Source organism: Anabrus simplex, chromosome 11 (assembly GCF_040414725.1).
Source record: "Anabrus simplex isolate iqAnaSimp1 chromosome 11, ASM4041472v1, whole genome shotgun sequence".
NCBI lineage: Eukaryota > Metazoa > Arthropoda > Insecta > Orthoptera > Tettigoniidae > Anabrus > Anabrus simplex.
The window spans coordinates 31,918,808-31,940,344 of NC_090275.1; positions in this window are offsets into that span (position 1 = coordinate 31,918,808).

A 21,537-nucleotide genomic window follows, 5' to 3' on the forward strand; every position below is an offset into this window, starting at 1 on the left:
CACAGCACAGCACAGCACAGCACAGCACAGCACAGCACAGCACAGCACAGCACAGCACAGCACAGCACAGCACAGCACAGCACAGCACAGCACAGCACAGCACAGCACAGCACAGCACAGCACAGCACAGCACAGCACAGCACAGCACAGCACAGCACAGCACAGCACAGCACAGCACAGCACAGCACAGCACAGCACAGCACAGCACAGCACAGCACAGCACAGCACAGCACAGCACAGCACAGCACAGCACAGCACAGCACAGCACAGCACAGCACAGCACAGCACAGCACAGCACAGCACAGCACAGCACAGCACAGCACAGCACAGCACAGCACAGCACAGCACAGCACAGCACAGCACAGCACAGCACAGCACAGCACAGCACAGCACAGCACAGCACAGCACAGCACAGCACAGCACAGCACAGCACAGCACAGCACAGCACAGCACAGCACAGCACAGCACAGCACAGCACAGCACAGCACAGCACAGCACAGCACAGCACAGCACAGCACAGCACAGCACAGCACAGCACAGCACAGCACAGCACAGCACAGCACAGCACAGCACAGCACAGCACAGCACAGCACAGCACAGCACAGCACAGCACAGCACAGCACAGCACAGCACAGCACAGCACAGCACAGCACAGCACAGCACAGCACAGCACAGCACAGCACAGCACAGCACAGCACAGCACAGCACAGCACAGCACAGCACAGCACAGCACAGCACAGCACAGCACAGCACAGCACAGCACAGCACAGCACAGCACAGCACAGCACAGCACAGCACAGCACAGCACAGCACAGCACAGCACAGCACAGCACAGCACAGCACAGCACAGCACAGCACAGCACAGCACAGCACAGCACAGCACAGCACAGCACAGCACAGCACAGCACAGCACAGCACAGCACAGCACAGCACAGCACAGCACAGCACAGCACAGCACAGCACAGCACAGCACAGCACAGCACAGCACAGCACAGCACAGCACAGCACAGCACAGCACAGCACAGCACAGCACAGCACAGCACAGCACAGCACAGCACAGCACAGCACAGCACAGCACAGCACAGCACAGCACAGCACAGCACAGCACAGCACAGCACAGCACAGCACAGCACAGCACAGCACAGCACAGCACAGCACAGCACAGCACAGCACAGCACAGCACAGCACAGCACAGCACAGCACAGCACAGCACAGCACAGCACAGCACAGCACAGCACAGCACAGCACAGCACAGCACAGCACAGCACAGCACAGCACAGCACAGCACAGCACAGCACAGCACAGCACAGCACAGCACAGCACAGCACAGCACAGCACAGCACAGCACAGCACAGCACAGCACAGCACAGCACAGCACAGCACAGCACAGCACAGCACAGCACAGCACAGCACAGCACAGCACAGCACAGCACAGCACAGCACAGCACAGCACAGCACAGCACAGCACAGCACAGCACAGCACAGCACAGCACAGCACAGCACAGCACAGCACAGCACAGCACAGCACAGCACAGCACAGCACAGCACAGCACAGCACAGCACAGCACAGCACAGCACAGCACAGCACAGCACAGCACAGCACAGCACAGCACAGCACAGCACAGCACAGCACAGCACAGCACAGCACAGCACAGCACAGCACAGCACAGCACAGCACAGCACAGCACAGCACAGCACAGCACAGCACAGCACAGCACAGCACAGCACAGCACAGCACAGCACAGCACAGCACAGCACAGCACAGCACAGCACAGCACAGCACAGCACAGCACAGCACAGCACAGCACAGCACAGCACAGCACAGCACAGCACAGCACAGCACAGCACAGCACAGCACAGCACAGCACAGCACAGCACAGCACAGCACAGCACAGCACAGCACAGCACAGCACAGCACAGCACAGCACAGCACACGTTATGTTTCAAGAGAGAACTTTCAACAGTTTCAAGGCTTTGACCACCAATTTTCACAAGGCCTTTCGCTTGTCTTTCTCCTTTTGATGTCAACATAGTCTTGCTTTTCTCTGTGCTGATTTTCATACCATACTTTTCATTTTTCTTGTTCAGTGCATCAAGTTGATGTACTTCTTTCCTGTTTGTTCCCCAGACTACAGAGTTATCTGTAAATAGTAATATATAATTTTTATAATTTCATCCATAACCGTTTGAAACAAAAGAGGTGACAGCACACTCACCTGTCATAGTCCAATTGAAACAGATTATATGGAGGTCAAAGGAGTGTGAGCTGTGTGAAAATAGGAGGGGAGAGGACAGGTTGGTTATAAACAGAAGCATGGTGTGAAACTAGCAAGTGCACTTTCACCATTGTTTTTCACTGTAGTAATAACGAAAGTGACAAAGGAAACTGGAGAAGAAAAGATGAAAGCAGTGGTGTTAGGAGGTGAGTGATGGTGTGGGGAAATAGGGAGGAGGAAGTTGGAGACCAGTTGGATGTATGGGATGAAATAAAAAAATTTAATTTTTGATTCATGTAACTGACCCGAGATATTAAAGAGATCAATATACAAACTCATGCAGGCTGCAGAAGCAACTCGCTTGAAATGACATATTATGTGCACCATACAGATGTTGATGTATTATGGAGACAGAATATTTAACGATGCACGTCACAATCTCATCGTGTAGTTTTTCGTTCAATCTATATTTATTAATCTCATGGCTTAATTTGCGGTGAAGTTAGGGCTTTCATCCATCTCTTACACCTAACCACATAATAATGAATATAAACTTCAGAAAACATGATAATTAAATAATCAAAATTCTAACCACATTCATTCTTCCATTTATACTGGTTACATTTAATAGGTTATCTCGGCAAGACCGATTAAAAGAGGCTAAAGAGGTGCAGTTCCATAGTCTTACGCGAGACACTTGAATGGAACGGTTATATGTTGATGAACGATGCAGGAGAGGAGGAGAGAAAATTAATCTTTGAGAATAGATACAGGTGTTTCGATTTATTGAACAGATGAAATACGAGAGTTGCAATGTGAAGATATCATAGTTTATCAATTTTTGTAATTCTGTGAGATGTGAGTTGAAAATGTAATTGAAAATATAAATCTGATACACGAATTTATTGCCTTCTGAAATTTCAAAGATTGTTCCATGGTGTCATCAATCATTACAACATCACAGTAATTAAGTAGGGGAATATGAGAGTCTGGGTAAGTTTAATTTTCACGCTGTGTGGAAGAAGTAATTGGCGAATTTTGAGAGGGTGAAGTGATGAGTGAATTTTCCTACATATGCTTGTTATGTGCTTACTCCAGTCTAGTGTGTCAGTTATGTTAATCCGAAGATTTTTTATGGACTTCTGGATTGGTATAGCTTCACCACATCGAAAAGTAAAGGCATTGACCTCTTGTTTAAGGCATTTATATTTATATTTCTTCCACCACTTTACCAATGTTGTTGAAAGTGTACCAAAGTGCCAAAAAAAAAAAACAAAAAAAAAAACAAACCCTCTCACAACAGTCCGCCTTAGATTAAATAACTGAAGGAGAAAGGGGAATGACAGTTCATATATGGCCTTCTTTTAGTTATCAGCATCAGTAGGCTGAGGGACAGTTAATTCGAACCATATAGTAGGATTGGTAATCTCAGCTTCACTCATCATTCTGTTGATTGAAATAATATTGATTATCTTAATTTTTAGGCCTAAGTATAAATAAACCTTTTTTCTTACCTGATTAGCTTTCAAATCATAACTTATAAATTTCATTATGTCCGTATTGACATGATCACTATCAAAGGGTAGAGCAAGGTCCACCTATTCAATACCATTAGCTTATATAGTGTCCTATATAACTGGGACTAGTTTCGATACCAGTATCATGGTTCATGGTTGTGATGTTATAGTGGCACATAAGCTAGGATAATTTCCTAGCACACGTAGTAAAGTTTCAAACTCATTACAGTGTCTGCAGTGACCAATGATTTTTGAGCGTTGTGGTACGTTATGCATGCGTTTACCATTGCTGTCATTTGTATCATTTATCTCCATTCGGAACTCGTTAATCCATTCCGTGTTACAGTCCATGGATTAATAGATGGAACCTGGGCAAACAACTTCACACCCCTTCCGCTTTGAGGATGTGGGCACGAAGCTTGAAATTCGCATGTGCTTAGTAGCTTTTGCAGTTGCCTGATGGGTCTAGATGAAACTTCAGCAGGCTCTTGCAATTATGTAAAGCAATGCAATTTAACTGCAAAAAGTTCCGAACAGCATTAACGTGGGATTTGTTAGTTGTTTCAAGTTTGTGTTCATTTATTTATTTCTTCTTTGTTTTATGGGCCTACTGACGACCAGGGGGCTCACATCTTCTTGTCACTTGGGCTTTATGTTTTCTCCTCTTTCAGTATTCCTTCATTTTCTGGATGTGAGCCAGCTTTCTTTCCTACGTCCACATAGGTCTGCTTGTTCCTGTGTTCTTCCTACTCATAAGTGATGGAAAATTTTCCTGCTGGATTGTGGGCAGTCATGTATGGACTCATGCGGGATCCCCAGTTGTTCCAGATCTGACTTGACCGAAGTGATCCTCTCTCTACCTGCCACAGCGAAGATCCTGTTGGCAAGTCTGCAGGGGTTCATGCGGGTTGGGTGCCCATAGAAGACCAAGCGTCTTTTTCTTATATACGTATCAATGTCTCGTCTTTGTGCCGAATTCTGTAAGTGACTCCCTCTTCTCTTACAGGTCCCAATATTCTCCTTAGGATCTTCCTTTCTTTGAGTTCTAGTTTCCTGAAGGCCGGTCTCCACTGATTAAGATTTAACACCAACATGTTAAATTTAACATGTTACAATTGACATGTATATTGTGATTGTGTCTTCCAATTGACTTTGCATGTTAACTCAGAATGTTGAGGTTAACACTTTTAACATGTTGGCGTGTTTTCCGCTCCAAGTGGAAAACATGTCAAGTCAATTTGTTGTTCGTGAGATGTTGGTACAGCTTCAGCAACTTCCTTGCCGTTTCCATGTCAACATATAGGCAAACGACGTGCTTCTCGTGAAGTAGGATTATAGTTACAACACTCCGCAACACTCATTCTCTTTGTTATAAGCTACAAATACAGTACCGGTACCAGTACGTGCACGCGTGTCGTTCTCTCTGCACTATACTGAAATTTATATTCAGGAATGGAGTGGAGCAAGATTATTGTGGACTTAATTAATGACATAATAGAAAGGCCTTGTGTGTGGGATGTCTCATCAAAGGAGTACAGAGATAAAGCAAACAAAGCCGACAGTTTCCAGGAACTCTGTGAGTGCATCGAAAAAAAACTAGCGTCCCTCCGCTCCCAGTACAGTCGAGTATTGAAAAAAAAAATCGGGAAGTCGGGGGGTGGGTGCGGACAAAGTTTATACTTCAAAGGGGTTTGCTTTTGAAGCAATGAGCAGGATGAGGGGAGGAAATGTGTCTAGTAACTGCATTTCTAAATCATAACAAGAAGCAACAGTAGCAATAACAAAGGCCAAATCCTCTTCATCTGAGTCCATTTTCCTTGTTTGAAAATACTAGACAACACCTAAATGTATTACCGCAAATTGATATGATGAACTACCAATATATAAACAAAGAAAGTCAAGTTTAACATGTTTATTAAGTGTGGACACAATGTTAAATGAAACAGTATTCAACATTTAACATTTAACATGTTGATGGTGTCACCAGTTAACATTTAACCCTTTTAATGTTTAACATGTTGTTGTTAAATGTTAATCAGTGGAGACTGGCCTTGAGAGGGCCTTTCCTGGTCTACATGAGACACTCAGACGCGTAGAGAACAGATGGTTTTACTACTGCATTATAGTGCATGAGTTTGAGGTTCTTGGAGAGGTACTTTGGTGCATAGATGCTTCTGCAGGAGTGATAGGCCTTCTCAAACTTGGTGCACCTGGTGTCTATGGCTAGGTTCTCACTCTGGTTTGCAGAGATCCACTCTCCTAGGTACTTGACTGCTGGCACCTTTCTGATGGTGGTGTCTTCTAGTGGTATTGTGGAAGGGGCTTCCTTGATATTGGTCATGAGTTCAGTCTTCCTGATGTTTATCTTCAAGCCAGCCCTAGCCGCTACAGTATGAAGGCTCTGCAGGTGGTGGGTAGTCTCCTCTATACTGTAAGTTAGTATGGTGAGCTCGTTGGCAAAGGCTAGGCATGAGACGTTAAGGTTGTCTTTCATGTACCCTAGCTTCAGTCTTGCTCCTGCTGGTAATGTTGCCGTCCATTACCTTATGATCTTCTCCAGGATGCAGTTGAAGAGAATGCAAGAGAGTCCATCCCTCTGCCTGACTCCTGTCCTGATGGAGAAGCTCTCAGATAGTTCACCTCTGAACTGGACCTTAGAAGTGGTGTCCTTCAAGGTGGCCTGGACTAATTTTAAGGTCTTCTCATCAAGGCCAAGTTTATTTATTTTTTCTGACTATTATCCAAATGAGCTATTAGTTCAAGGGAGGTACTGCCCTTTACAGTGATGGCTTTGAAACTAATGGTAAATTTTTAATACAGTATTCATATTATAGCTGCAATGAAATATGTCGGTCTCAACAATATTGGTATTACACTAGAGCTAATTGAAATGATATGGTTTGAAATTTAATATAAAGAAAATTGAGATGGTGCCTACAGTATGTAGGGAGGATAGACCAACAACTGTAGTAACAGTTGGTGAGGAACAACTGAGGAAACATCAAGTGCTTAAGCAGTGTAATACAGCAGAATGGAAGAAATGAGTGGGGGAGCAAAACATGAACATTCCTCAAAAATGTTAGAAGTTCAGTTTGGAGTAAAGATGTCCCCAAAACAACAAAAGAGTGATATATCAGATGTACTGACACTTGCTTCAGAAACTTGGGCAATGAGGGGAGGAGAAAAGAACAGGATGTAGGCCAGTGAGATGAAATTTTTAAGAAGTAGAATAGGCATAACAAAATTGGATAGGATAAGAAATGAGAATGTTAGAGAACCAGAGCAAGCAAACCCATTGCAGGGTAAGATAGAAAGATCAAGGTTTAGATGTTACTAACACATGAATAGAATGGAGAAGAAGAGGATATCCAAGAAGATGTATTAGACAGGAGTGGAAGGCAGAAGACCAAAGGACTGATAACTAAAAGGAATGGAGGAGCGGGTGAAGAAAACAGGGGAGGACTGGACCGAAGTGATGATAGAGATGGTGGGAAAATAAATGGCAATGCTTATGTTCTAAACAGACCTGACGAGTGGCTGCAAGCTATGCAAGATGATGATAATTACAGCCAATCATTACTATTTAATGTCTGGCTCTTTGGCTGAATGGTCAGCGTCGTCGCCTTCGGTTCAGAGAGCCATGGGTTCAATTTCCAGCTGGGTTGAAGATTTTAACCTTAAATGGTTAATTCCCCTGGCTCACAACTTTGTGTTTGCAATGTCCCCAGTATGCCTGCAACTCACACATCTACTACAGTTTCCCATACCCAGCAGATACCGCCCACCCTCGTTGAAGGGTCTGCCTTACAAGGGCTGCACCAGGCTAGAAATAGCTGCACAAGATGATGATGATTATTATTATTAGTTTAAACAACATATATTTACCTAGTTCAATCATAATCTAATATTTTATTGAATGTTCAAATTCACAAATTAACTTAGAGTGATAGGTATGCTATTGTTTGGGTCATCAGTCCGTAGACTGTTTTGATGCAGCTATCCATGCCACCATATCCTGTGCTAAATTTTAATTTCTATTGAACTTTTACTACATCCTACATCTATTCTAATCTGTTTGTCATATTCATACCTTGGTGTACCCCTGCCCTTTTTACCACCTACACTTTCATTCAAAAACCAGCTGAATAAGTCCTGGGTGTCTGTAAGATGTGTCCTATCATTCTACCTCTTCTTCTGATCAAATTTTGCCAATTTGATCAGTATCTTTTCATTCATGATTTCATCTACCCATCTCACCTTCAGCATTCTCCTGTAACACCACATTTCAAAAGCTTAGGTTCTCTTTCTTTCTGAGCAAGTTATCGTCCACTTTCCAAATTCATACAATGCCACACTCCAGACAAAAGTCTTCAAAATCTTTTCCTGATTCCTATATTGATGTTCGAAGTGAGCAAATTTCTTTTCTTAAGAAAGGTTTTCCTTGCTTATGCCAGACTGCATTTTATGTTCTCATTACTTCTGCCATCATTAGTTAATTGAATACCCAAATAACAATATTCATCTACTTCATTTCGTAATTTGATGTTTCCTGCATCACCTGAATTAGTTCGACAGCACTCTATTACTTTTCTTTCGGTTTTATTTATTTCCATCTTGTACTGTACTCGTTCTCCAAGACTTTGTCCCTGCCATTCAACTATTTCTCCAGATCTGAGTAGAGGGGTTTAGATTTGCACCTCAGCCATCCTTGAAGTGGTTTTCCGTGGTTTCCCTCTTCTTCACTAGAGAAATGCTCGAATGGTACTTAACTCAAGGCCACGGCTGCTTCCTTCCCTCTTCCTTGTTTATCCCTTCCAATCTTCCCACCCTCCCCAAGGCCCCTGCTCAGCATAGCAGGTGAGGCCACTTGGGAGAGGTATCATAATGGTCCTCCTTTCCAGCCTTGAGGTGGTGGAGGTAGAATCCCTCGCTGAGTTGAGGGAAAAGCCAAACCTGGACATTAAAGGGATTAAGAAAGAAAGAAAGAAAGAAAGAAAGAAAGGTAGCTGGGCTTAGAGCTAACCATTCTGCCTCTGCCTTTTACTTCCACTCCTCCAAGGGCCTTCAAGGACCTGTATTTATTTATTTATTTATTTATTTATTTATTTATTTATTTATTTATTTATTTATTTATTTATTTAATGTCTTGTTTTATATGGCGGGACTCAGGCTATGAAGCCTGCTGCTCTGTCCGACCATACATACACCTACGTGAAGAGTTAAATATACACTAAATTATCTACAGTTTATCTTAAGGTACCAATTAAATGTTTTAATTAATCTAATAACTTAGCTATGATCTAATCCTACTATGTTATAAGAAATTGACTTCGCTTTCTGTTGGTTATTTAATTGTACTTCCCTTAAATATTATTATTATCTACCAGGAAAATGCTGGGTCTGTATTTAATTAAGGCCACGACCACTTCCCACCGGGCGAGTTGCCCGTGCGGTTAGGGGCGCGCAGCTGTGAGCTTGCATCCGGGATATAGTGGGTTCGAGCCCCACTGTCGGTAGCCCTGAAGATGGTTTTCCGTGGTTTCCCATTTTCACACCAGGGAAATGCTGGGGCTCTACCTTAATTAAGGCCACGGCCGCTTCCTTCCCATTCCTAGACCTTTCCTATCCCATCTATGCCATAAGACCTATCTGTGTCGGTGCGACATAAAACAAACAAATATCCGGTTAGAACTATTAGCTGTCATCCCCGGTTACTCGAAATTTAAGGAGGGCAGGAGGACTGGTGAAGAGGAGTGCGACAGGTTTTGGCAGCTGGCACAATTCCTATCCTCGCCGCTAGATGGGGCTTCTAATGACATTCCTGACCTGGTCAAATGACTGAAAACAGGATGTAGGAGGAGTGATATATGGTTAAAACGATACATGCAGCTCACCTCCATTGGGGGTGTGCCCTAAAAAACAAAGCTGCACCTCCTCGGGTACGAGGAACGCGGTTTATTTGACTTATTGTTCTAAGATTACTCGATTGCCTACCCTCGTGGCCATGATAGTTCAGGCGTCAAGTCTATGTGGTTCGAGGCCTAGTTGTGGAAAAACCGGGCGAGTTGGCCGTGCGGTTAGGAGCGCGCAGCTGTGAGCTCGCATCCAGGAGATAGTGGGTTCGAACCCCATTGTCGGTAGCCCTGAAAATGGTTTTCCGTAGTTTCCTATTTTCGCAACAGGCAAATGCTGGGGCTGTACTTTATTTAAGGCCACGGCCACTTCCTTCCCATTCCTAGGCCTTTCCTGTCCCATCGTCGCCATAAGACCTATATGTGTCGGTGCAACTAGCAAAAACAAAGTAGTCGAAAAAAATTGGCATCACATTATTGGCCGGCAGGGTAGAAGATGTGGTGGTATACAATTCCAAAGCTCTCTGCAGTGTTGATGTGGAGTGCGGGCATATGGAGCTGTTGATGGGGATTCGTCCGTCGGATGGAGACGTTAAACCTTGAACAGCTCCCTTGTTGTTATTCGAGAGGAGTAGGCTATGTGCCAAAAACGTGTTGAGTTTCACCCTCTACATCATATTCGCCATCATCATCTCATACGCGCATGTCACCCATGTATGTCAATCAGAAAGACCTGCACCAGGTGGGCCGAACGTGTCCTCGGATATTGCCGGCACTAAAATTCATACGCTAAATGAATAAAATAAATAGATAGAAATACTTCTTTTTTGCTAGTATTTTTACGTCGCACCGACACAGATGGGTCTTACGGCGAGGATGGGATAGGAAAGGCCTAGGAGCTGGAAGGAAGCGGCTGTGGCCTTAATTAAGGTACAGCCCCAGCATTTGCCTGGTGTGAAAATGGGAAACCACGGAAAACCATCTTCAGGGCTGCCGACAGTGGGATTCGAACCCACAATCTCCCGGATGCAAGCTCACAGCCGCGCCCCTCTAAACGCACGGCCAACTCGCCCGGTCTTCTTCTTCTAGCACTTTTTCCACAACTGTGGGGTCGCGGGTGAGAACATGGGTATTTGGCCCTGTTTTACGGCCGGATACCCTTCCTGACGCCAACCCTATGTGGTAGGATGTGATCACTAATGTGTATATCTGTGGTGATTGATAGTGCAATGGGCTATTGTCTGGATATGAAGAGGAAAGTGTCGGGACAAACAACAACAGGTAGTTCCCGAGCCAGAAGAATTAAACGTATACGTTTTTAAAATCTCCGACCCGGCTGCGAATCGTCTGGTGGTGGTGGTGATTCTTGTTTTAAGAGGAAGTATAACTAGGCAACCATCCTCTATGTAACATTAATCAGAAGGAAAAAATGGAAGGGATCCGACACTTCGAAAAATGAAGATATCGGCCAAAGGAAAACAAGGACCACGAAGGGCGTGAAAATGAAAGAATCCCTAGGGCTCGGGAACCTAATAGCGTCGGGGTCGCAAAAGAACAAGAGTTGACCAAGGGAGGTCGGATACGATAGATGAAAGTGAGGAGCCTGTCACAAGTAAGTGGAAGCAGTGTCAGGACTCAGCTCAGGTCCCGTGGTCGCCAACCCACGCTCCAAAGTTCAGAGCCTCTGGGGCCCATTTTAGTTGCCTCTTACGACAGGCAGGGGATACGTGGGTGTTATTTTACCACCCCCACCTACAGGGGGAACTGGGAATCGAACCCGGGACCTTCTGAACCGTAGGCCTCAAAGCTGACCCTGCAGACAAGGAGTTGGCAACGGAATAAATAAATGCCTAAATAAATAATGTATCTACTGTATATAACTTTTACTTTCAGTTTCTTGTGGTTACACTTAATGTTGCTCGCTGATTTCCTTAAGCGCACAGGTAAATTTCGTGCGGAGAACGTTCTTGCTAGTGTTGTATAAAAATTCCACGATGGTGTATTCCCAATCACTACACTAAAATGCAGCGAATTGACAAAAGGTTTTCGATACTGTATTGCATTTTATTTTACTGTGTCCAAGTTATGTTACTGAGGCCCGATATCGTACTCTTGGCTACCGAGTGAATTATTGAACAACGTGGGTTCAAACCACCTGCCTCTGCACACCCACATACCAGCAAAGCCTTTGGTGGAATTCCGATCAAGGCACGCCTTTACTTTCTGATGGTCTTTGGTAATGTTAGCTGCAGCGTTCGTTGTGGGGGAGGTTAAATGGGGTCCGCCACCATGGTCAAGAGGTTAACATAACGGCTACCTACCTTGTTCTACTCCAAGGGCTATATCCTCTTTGTCCAGGGATTCACAACTTTAGGGCGTGATAGACTAGTAGCATGGTCACTGACTCCATATCAAAGCGGCCGTGGGGTTTTAAAGTGGAAAGTATTTCCTTGTTGTGTTTTTTTTTAATGTTCATACAACTGGAGAGTGGCATTGATCACATTTTGAACAATTACATAAACGTGTAAAGCTTAGGCTATTCACATGTTTTAACAGGGGTTATGCTTAATTAGCGTCATCATTTTAGCGTAGACAATTTATTATTATTATTATTATTATTATTATTATTATTATTATTATTATTATTATTATTATTATTGTACCGGGCGGTACACCTCCACGCCGCTAATTTAAAATGTGCACCAATTGAAACTCCTCTGCTGGAGGAAGTCTGAACTTTATCTACGGTATTAATTTTCTACTTTCTCAGAAGATGTCACTACCTGGAAATTTTGGAGTTTTTGAACGGTGTCATTTTCGACGTATTTTTGTTTTGCTTGTAGTAAGAAGTGTGAACTTTCTCTTCTAGAGGACACTACTGAAGATCAACAATAGTGCACCCTAGTGCGGAGTGAAAGAACCGTTTTTTGGAGAAATTTTTATTTCAAAAGTTTGTTTCTTGTTAAATTTCTTTCTGTTATTGTTTAAGTTGGCAGTATACCCCTCTCTTTCCCCTTGTTTTGTATTTAGCCAATCCCGAATTTCCTTAATTAATTTCTGACCAATCTGATGTATCTTCCCCCAACTGGGATATGTTGCTGTACCCTACCCAATAAAGTGATTGTGGGCGGGTGTTTTCTTCCCTAAAACGCCTCGAACTTTCCGCGAGAGTATATAAACTGCTGATTTTTGGGTCTCTGTGCCACTTCTGTTCCATCTTTCTGTGTGTAAAGTACATAGCAGGGGGCGGGAAGCGCCTCTTTCTCCGGCAGCGGTCAACAACCAGGTAATGGCCGATTAATAACTTCTTTCTTTGCTAGCTCAGCAGTTTAACTCTCGGGGCGGGTCCGAAGTTTTTCCATAATGTAACCTTCCTTAAAATGTATCTATTCTATCTTTAAACTGCATATCGGGATAGAGAGTGCTTAACCCTCTCGATCTCCCAATCATAATGTTTTGAGGTGAACTTATTTTTCTCAACCTATTCTTCGTTAACGTAAAGCAATTTGTTCTTTTCTAAAGTCACCTCTTTAGTATGGGATTAGCCCTTGTATTAACGGCCTAGTGCCAAGTAGGTGTTAAACAAAGCGTAGTAGGAGCGCAAGTTCGCCTCCTCTCAAATTGTTATTTTAGAGGTCATGTAATTAATCTTTTCTCACTTAATAGACCTCAGTAGGTTGGGTATTTTACCCCTGTGTCTATGTCCAGAGAGGACAACTTGAAGGTGGAGTTTGGTGTGGCCTTTGAGAGGCTTAAAGTTTGAGAGCGAGCGGCTCTTTCTTGAAAATTGAGTGTTGTATGCCTCGAGGAGGCTTTTCGGTGTAATTTGGAGCAAGTGCTCCTGAGCATGAATGGGGTTTTCTGCCCCTCTGTTAATACTTATTTTGAAGTAAGGTTGGGCTGATTGCCCAAGCATTGTGAAGTCGGGGCGCGAAGCCCAAATCCAGTAAATATTGTAACTACCTTTTTTGACTTGCTACTCTGTACCTGCCATGCTTGTTATTTTTTTATTTTGAAAAGAAAATATAACCTTGTTAAATTTTAAATTAATTTTACTTTCGTAGCTTGAGACCTATTCACCACCCCGCACCTTCTTTCACCTCTAACTACCACAAAAACACGGTAACAAGTGGTAGCAGAGCGTGGTTGAATGGGTCTCAATTTAGCCCCTTTTGACGGCTAAACATTGCTTTGATTCAAACTCTAACAATTTTCTCAGTTGCTGGAATTTTTGATCTTTCCTGTTTCAAAATTGTTCTGTCATCATGCCCGGCCCTCGCGATGTTCTCCATCTTAACTATTTGCGCAAGGAGGAGTTGATCTATGAGTTAACTATCAGAAATGTGCAATCTGGAGGCACGGTTGCGATAGACACCAACATGCTTAGAGAGTCCCTTGATTTGCCCATTTCCATCCCCAATTTGGGAGAGAAAGAAATTGACGACTCTCTTTCCACGATCACCGAGAATACTACTGGGCTAGCATCGGTAGTTAGTTTTTTTGATGAAAATGATCCTTCTCCTAATCAAATTAAGCGTGTGCAAGCCAGGCTATATCATTTTTCAAATAGAGTTAACGATCTGTTGTCTCTGAAGTTGAATGACGTTCAGAGGAAGGAAGCTAGTACATTGCTTGAAAGTATTTCTGAATTATCTAGCAAGGTCACTCAATTGTTAACTGGGGAAGTTCCTCCCAAAATTGATCAACCCACCACGATGAATGCAGGTTCCGAGGAAGAGCCTCCTAAGGGAGAAGTTAATAGGATAACCGTTGCTGCTCAAACTATCTCTGCCCCATTGGACAACGAGTCTGGACGCCGTGCATCGTTGAATAATATACGTTCGGAATTAACTTCCTTGCCATTGAAACCTTTACCTACTATGTCACCCGGGTTTAGCAGCTTGCCTCATCCATTGGCAATGTTGCTCAGAGGTATCTCTAAGTTTTCCGTTAATACCACCAGTGACGTAATTTCATTTTTAAGATTCTTAGTTGAATTTCAGGATCATGCCCTTGTGTTTTCTCTTTCCCCATGTCAGATTTTGCAAATCATCTATCCCTATGCAATTGGTATTCTCTCTGACAAAATATTAAGAGCCATAGCTGAACAGTCATCTATTGAAGATTTTCATGCACACTTGCTTGCAAATTGTATTCCTGCCCGCGCGAGGACATCTCTGATTCAGAAGTACTATTATCGTGTACAGCGCTTGGATGAAAACTTGGCTGATTTCATACAGGACATTAAGTTTTATACTAGGGTGTTTGCTCTTCACTTCCCTGAGGATCAGATTGTACAAGCCATGGTAGAAGGCATTTCACCACCCTATAGGTCATATTTGTGTTTCGCGGCGTGCCCGCAAACCTTCTCCGAACTTGAAGCGTTGGCCGTCTCAGCGGAAGGAGTGAGATACGCCGATTCCTTGCGTGTCGCGAAAGAACCCCCGCCTTCTTTTAGTAATACTCGGCCTCCACCTCGCCGATCAGTCACACCCCGTAAATGTTATGCTTGCGGGTCGCCTGACCATCTTCGCAATAAGTGTCCACTGATCAAGTCGAGTGGGACAAGGAATGGAGCTGGTTCATCACAAGGCTGTTTTAAATGTGGGGCTTTCTCACATATCGCCAAAAATTGCCCAAATTCAAATAGCACATCCTCCTGCTCAACTTCTGGTGCAACTTCCAACAAGAATCAAAAATACATAGTGGTTCCGGCTGAGTCGACTAATTCTGCTTCCCAAGGCTCAGCCCCTGGCAAAAAGGTCGTGAATTCAGGGAACGTTCAATTTGCAAATCCTTCTTTTGAATGCCCCAAAGAATGTCTTAGGATTGCGGCGGATACCCCCGCACCTGTTCCTTTTCTTAAGATTGAGTTAAATAACGAGCCTATAACAGCTCTATTAGATTCAGGCAGTGTTTGTTCAATTATTTCGGACCAATGGTATTCAAAATTGATATCTGTTTGTAAACTACCTGACTATGTCTCATCTCCTGTTAAATATGTTTCGGCTAATTCATCTCCATTGGAAATCCTAGGTTCTGTAAATGTCAAAATTCGTATTTTTAAATTTACATGGAAAATCAAATTGTTTGTGGCTAAGCACTTGTCTTGCCCCATTATATTGGGAGCTGACTTCATTTCTTACACTGGTCTTGTGCTCGATCTCCAGAGTAGGTCGTGCACATTCAAATTTGCGTCCAATTGTAAAATTCCCTTGTTAAAGTGTAATTCTGTATCATGTTCATCTATTTCGCCTACCCAGGATGAGATGTTGTTAGACCTGAGACATCTACCTGAGGAGCAGGCTGATAGTATTCGTAAATTATGTCAGTCATTTCCAGAGGTGTTCTCTGATACTCTTGGTGTTACTGACCTTATTGAATACAAAATTGAGGTCACGGATTCGATTCCTGTCCGTTTTCCACCATATAGGCTATCTCCACCTAGGCTGCTAGATAGGGTCTTCTCCGACATCAAATTTGAGTACTTGTATCACTACTTGGATGATGTCGTAGTATTTTCGGAGACTTTTGAAGAACATCTAGATCATCTGCGAGAAGTTCTCAATCGCCTTCGTAAGGCTGGGTTAACTGTCAAGTTGTCCAAGGTTGCCTTTGCTAAGCCCTCTATGTCATTCCTAGGGCATATTGTGTCACCTGATGGTGTTGCAGTCGATCATTCTAGAACACAGGCCATCCGTGATTTTAAACCCCCTAAGGATATCAAAGGTATCGCCAGGTTCATTGGTATGGTAAATTTCTTCAGGAAGTTTATTCCTAACTTCGCTAATAGAGCGGCGCCCTTAAACCTTCTTCGTAGGAAAGGCATCAAATTCGAGTGGGGACCTTCTCAACAAGCCGCTTTTGAAGATCTTAAATTAGCTCTCTGTAATGCCCCTGTACTTGCTATGCCTGATTTCTCGAAGAAATTCATCGTCCAAACCGACGCGTCGTCGTCAGCAGTAGCTGCAGTCCTTCTTCAAGAGACTGAACTAGGGAGGCGACCCATCGCCTATGCATCTAGGACTCTATCGGCTCAAGAAGCCAAGTATTCTATCTATGAGCTCGAAGGGTTGGCAGTCTTGTTTGCCTTAGAGAAGTTCCGTCTCTATCTGGAACATGTCAAATTCGACCTGGAGACAGATAATCAAGCCTTAAGCTGGGTCTTAGGTAGGCCGCGTCGTACTGGTCGTATAGCCCGTTGGGCCATCCGTATTTCTGCCTTCCAATTCGATGTCCGGCATATCAGAGGTACCGAAAATGTTGTTGCTGATGGACTCAGCCGTATGTTTTCCAACGACGTTGAGAACCATGAACCGGTCGATAGTTCATCTCCTCCCGAGTCCATGCTATCTGATGTTAATGCCATCTTAACAGATGCTCCCATGCTCTTTAGGGATATCGAGAAATACCAACGTGAAGATCCGACGCTGGCTCCGATAATGGAAACCCTTACTTCTGGGGAACATGTTGTCCCTTATGTTCTGAGGAATGGTGTTTTATGTTGCACATCGAGGCATGATAAGATGATGGAAGTTGTCGTTCTAGCTGTTCTTGTACCTATGATCTTCAAGTATTATCATGAGATCCCATTAGGAGGGCCTCTTGGTATCTTTAAAACTCGTGAAAATATTCGTGAAAGGTTCATCTGGAAGGGTATGGACGGTGAAATCCGTGAACTAGTAAAAGCTTGTAAATCTTGTTTGCTCAGTAAACCCACCATGTCCACCAAGGTAGGCCTTTTGTCTTCTCATCAAGCGTCGCGCCCCATGGAACGCCTGTATATTGATTATGTAGGACCCTTCCCCCAGTCAGAGGGAAATGCCAACAAGTTCATCTTTGTATGCGTAGATGGTTTTGCAAGATTTTCCTGGTTATTTCCGACTAAAATGGCTACCGCTCAGTCCACCATTACTTGCTTAAATTCTATTTTTGCCTCTTTTGGTCCGTGCCAATATATTGTGTCTGATAATGCTAAGGCGTTCACATCAAATCTTTTTCGTAAATTCTGTTTTGACTTGTCCATCTCTCATGTAACTACTTCTGCTTATTACCCTCAACCATCTCTGGCTGAACGGGTTAACCGTAATCTCAGGTCCGCGCTTATTGCCTATCATCATGAAGATCATTCCAGGTGGGGCACGTCCCTGCATTGGTTAGCTTTTGCTTTGAATTCGGCGGTTCATGAATCACATAAATTTACTCCAGCCTCTTTGATGTTCAAGTTTGTTCCCAACACGCCGCTCTCTAACCTCTGGTCCCTGAGTGACATTCTACCTGAGACAATAGATCCGGACAACATTAAAGATCTTTGGAAGAAGGCTAAAGCCAATCTTAAAGTGTCTCATGAAAAGGTTAGGGAAAGGTATGATCGTGGACGGAGACCCACCCCTTTGAAGGTAGGTGACCAAGTAATGGTCAAGAATTTTGTTCCCGCGGGCAAGCTTGCCCCCAGATTCCATGGGCCGTGTGTCATTCTCGATTTCCTTACGCCGGTTACGTTGTTATTAAGCAATCCAGCCACCGAGAGGATATTTAGGGTTCACTTGTCGCAGGTGAAACCTGTATAATTTCTGTGCTAACTTGCCTCATATTGTCTTGAAAGGAATATGAAGGTTATATATTTTTTTGAGTTTCATTTTTATGGCTTTCTGCCCCTTCTATAGTATTTTGTTTTATATGTAAGCATTTTTTGAAACCTGCCCCGAACCGTTAAACTGCCATCCTGTCCTTGCCACGGCCATTACCACGCTCCCGTCTCCTGCTCCACTCTACACAGTGGCTTAATTAATGCCATGGATATCTGCACGCCGCTGGCCCCTCAACCTCTCCACAAGCCTGTGCCCTCAAAAAGATGATGGTCCAACAAATTCTGCCGCCTAGTTTTAATGTTTCAGTGCCCCCGCAGCCGCGCGGCGCCGTGCCGCGACTGGGATAGAGGAAGGGCCCCCTCGACCCCAGCGAGGACGACATGTGCATGGCGAGCCGGAGCCCTCCTCCCGGCCAAGGCTGATGTGCGGCGCACAACCTGCTACTTGCCCGCAGCCTGTATATGTTCACCGCGGGCGCGGCGTGCTTCAACACCACTGCTCCCCTCATAGTGCGGGCGAGCGGTATCTCAGGGTACTTGAGGGGTCCGAGCGGCCTCCTCTGGACGCAAGCTGCAACGGCCGGTCTGGCCATCCAATTTAATCAACATTAACTACATGGACTATTACTATCAGCAAGTACTACACCTGAGAATTCAACAACAATATCTGGTGGACTTAGAAAATTTTTCCTCAACTTTAAAACTAAAGTTTTCCTTCTCAATTCAACCTTCTACAAACATTAAGACAGTACTTCCGCTGTTACTACAAGAATTTTTGAAACTGAATCAGACCAAATTAGGAAAATCTTATTAATACTTCTGCAATTAATCTTCATATCAACCTCAAAACTTGGACCTTTCCAAACAAATTGCATGTGTCACCTCTGGAGGAACTTTTGAGGGGGGAGGTCTGTACCGGGCGGTACACCTCCACGCCGCTAATTTAAAATGTGCGCCAATTGAAACTCCTCTGCTGGAGGAAGTCTGAACTTTATCTACGGTATTAATTTTCTACTTTCTCAGAAGATGTCACTACCTGGAAATTTTGGAGTTTTTGAACTGTGTCATTTTCGACGTATTTTTGTTTTGCTTGTAGTAAGAAGTGTGAACTTTCTCTTTTAGAGGACACTACTGAAGATCAACAATAGTGCACCCTAGTGCGAAGTGAAAGAACCGTTTCTTTGGAGAAATTTTTATTTCAAAAGTTGATTTCTTGTTAAATTTCTTTCTGTTATTGTTTAAGTTGGCAGTATACCCCTCTCTTTCCCCTTGTTTTTTATTTAGCCAATCCCGAATTTCCTTAATTAATTTCTGACCAATCTGATGTATCTTCCCCCAACTGGGATATTTTGCTGTACCCTACCCAATAAAGTGATTGTGGGCGGGTGTTTTCTTCCCTAAAACGCCTCGAACTTTCCGCGAGAGTATATAAACTGCTGATTTTTGGGTCTCTGTGCCACTTCTGTTTCATCCTTCTGTGTGTAAAGTACATAGCAGGGGGTGGGAAGCGCCTCTTTCTCCGGCAGCGGTCAACAACCAGGTAATGGCCGATTAATAACTTCTTTCTTTGCTAGCTCAGCAGTTTAACTCTCGGGGCGGGTCCGAAGTTTTTCCATAATGTAACCTTCCTTAAAATGTATCTATTCTATCTTTAAACTGCATATCGGGATAGAGAGTGCTTAACCCTCTCGAGCTCCCAATCATAATGTTTTGAGGTGAACTTATTTTTCTCAACCTATTCTTCGTTAACGTAAAGCAATTTGTTCTTTTCTAAAGTCACCTCTTTAGTATGGGATTAGCCCTTGTATTAACGGCCTAGTGCCAAGTAGGTGTTAAACAAAGCGTAGTAGGAGCGCAAGTTCGCCTCCTCTCAAATTGTTATTTTAGAGGTCATGTAATTAATCTTTTCTCACTTAATAGACCTCAGTAGGTTGGGTATTTTACCCCTGTGTCTATGTCCAGAGAGGACAACTTGAAGGTGGAGTTTGGTGTGGCCTTTGAGAGGCTTAAAGTTTGAGAGCGAGCGGCTCTTCCTTGAAAATTGAGTGTTGTATGCCTCGAGGAGGCTTTTCGGTGTAATTTGGAGCAAGTGCTCCTGAGCATGAATGGGGTTTTCTGCCCCTCTGTTAATACTTATTTTGAAGTATGGTTGGGCTGATTGCCCAAGCATTGTGAAGTCGGGGCGCGAAGCCCAAATCCAGTAAATATTGTAACTACCTTTTTTGACTTGCTACTCTGTACCTGCCATGCTTGTTATTTCTTTATTTTGAAAAGAAAATATAACCTTGTTAAATTTTAAATTAATTTTACTTTCGTAGTTTGAGACCTATTCACCACCCAGCACCTTCTTTCACCTCTAACTACCACAAAATCACGGTAACAATTATTATTATTATTATTATTAGAAAGGGGCGCCCGAATGGGCATTAGGATTTACATTGACATGATTCTCTTCTTGCAAGTCGTGATGTGATACCTGTTACATTGTTAGCCACATAAAACGCATATACAGTTGTCATCTGGATTATGAAAAGATTTCACAGTGCATATCTTGTGGTGAAAACCATGAATGGAGAGACGTGTTATGTATGATGTGTCCTCGATGGACGATGAGCTTCGCTGATCATGTTTTTGATCTTCGTTCGGAGAATTTCTCAATTTACTGAGTCGAAAGCCTTCGTGAAATCCACGAAAACTGCATAATACTTTCCTTTGGGTAATCTTAATGCTTCTTCTACATCCTGTAACAGATGTTTTACAGCGTGAATTGTGCTCCTCCCGGGCATAAATCCAAATTGGCATTCTTACAGAATCTTGTAATTTCTTTGCAAGGATCTTCATGAATATTTTGTGGAAGTTATTTTCCAATGCAATGCCTCTATAAGAATTGGGATCATTTGTCTGTCCTTTACCCTTGTATAGGATTCTCACTGAAGATCTCCTCCGTCCCTCGTGTATAGTTCCAGATCTTAGGCAGGCACTGAATAAGTTCGTCCAGAAAGGCAGTAACATTTCTTGAGTTTCTTCAGTATGAATACCATCTGGCCCGGGAGATTTCTTGATTTTCGAATAATTTATAGTTACAATATTGCAGACAATTTTATATGGACAGAAATCCGACTCCACGGTAACCAGGCTAACGTGTTCGTTATCTGTCTATACTAAATCATCATCATCTTCTTCCTCTGTTAAACCCTGCCTTCTATATACAGCAACCGTTTCGGAAATGTACCATAACGTCAGTACCGGGAGGCAAGCTTGAAGTTTCTTAGTAATAAGAAAGCACTGAGTTTGCTCATGTAAAGATGCACTTTTAATGGTGCCAATTGTTAATACACAATGGCACTGAAGTGTTGTATACC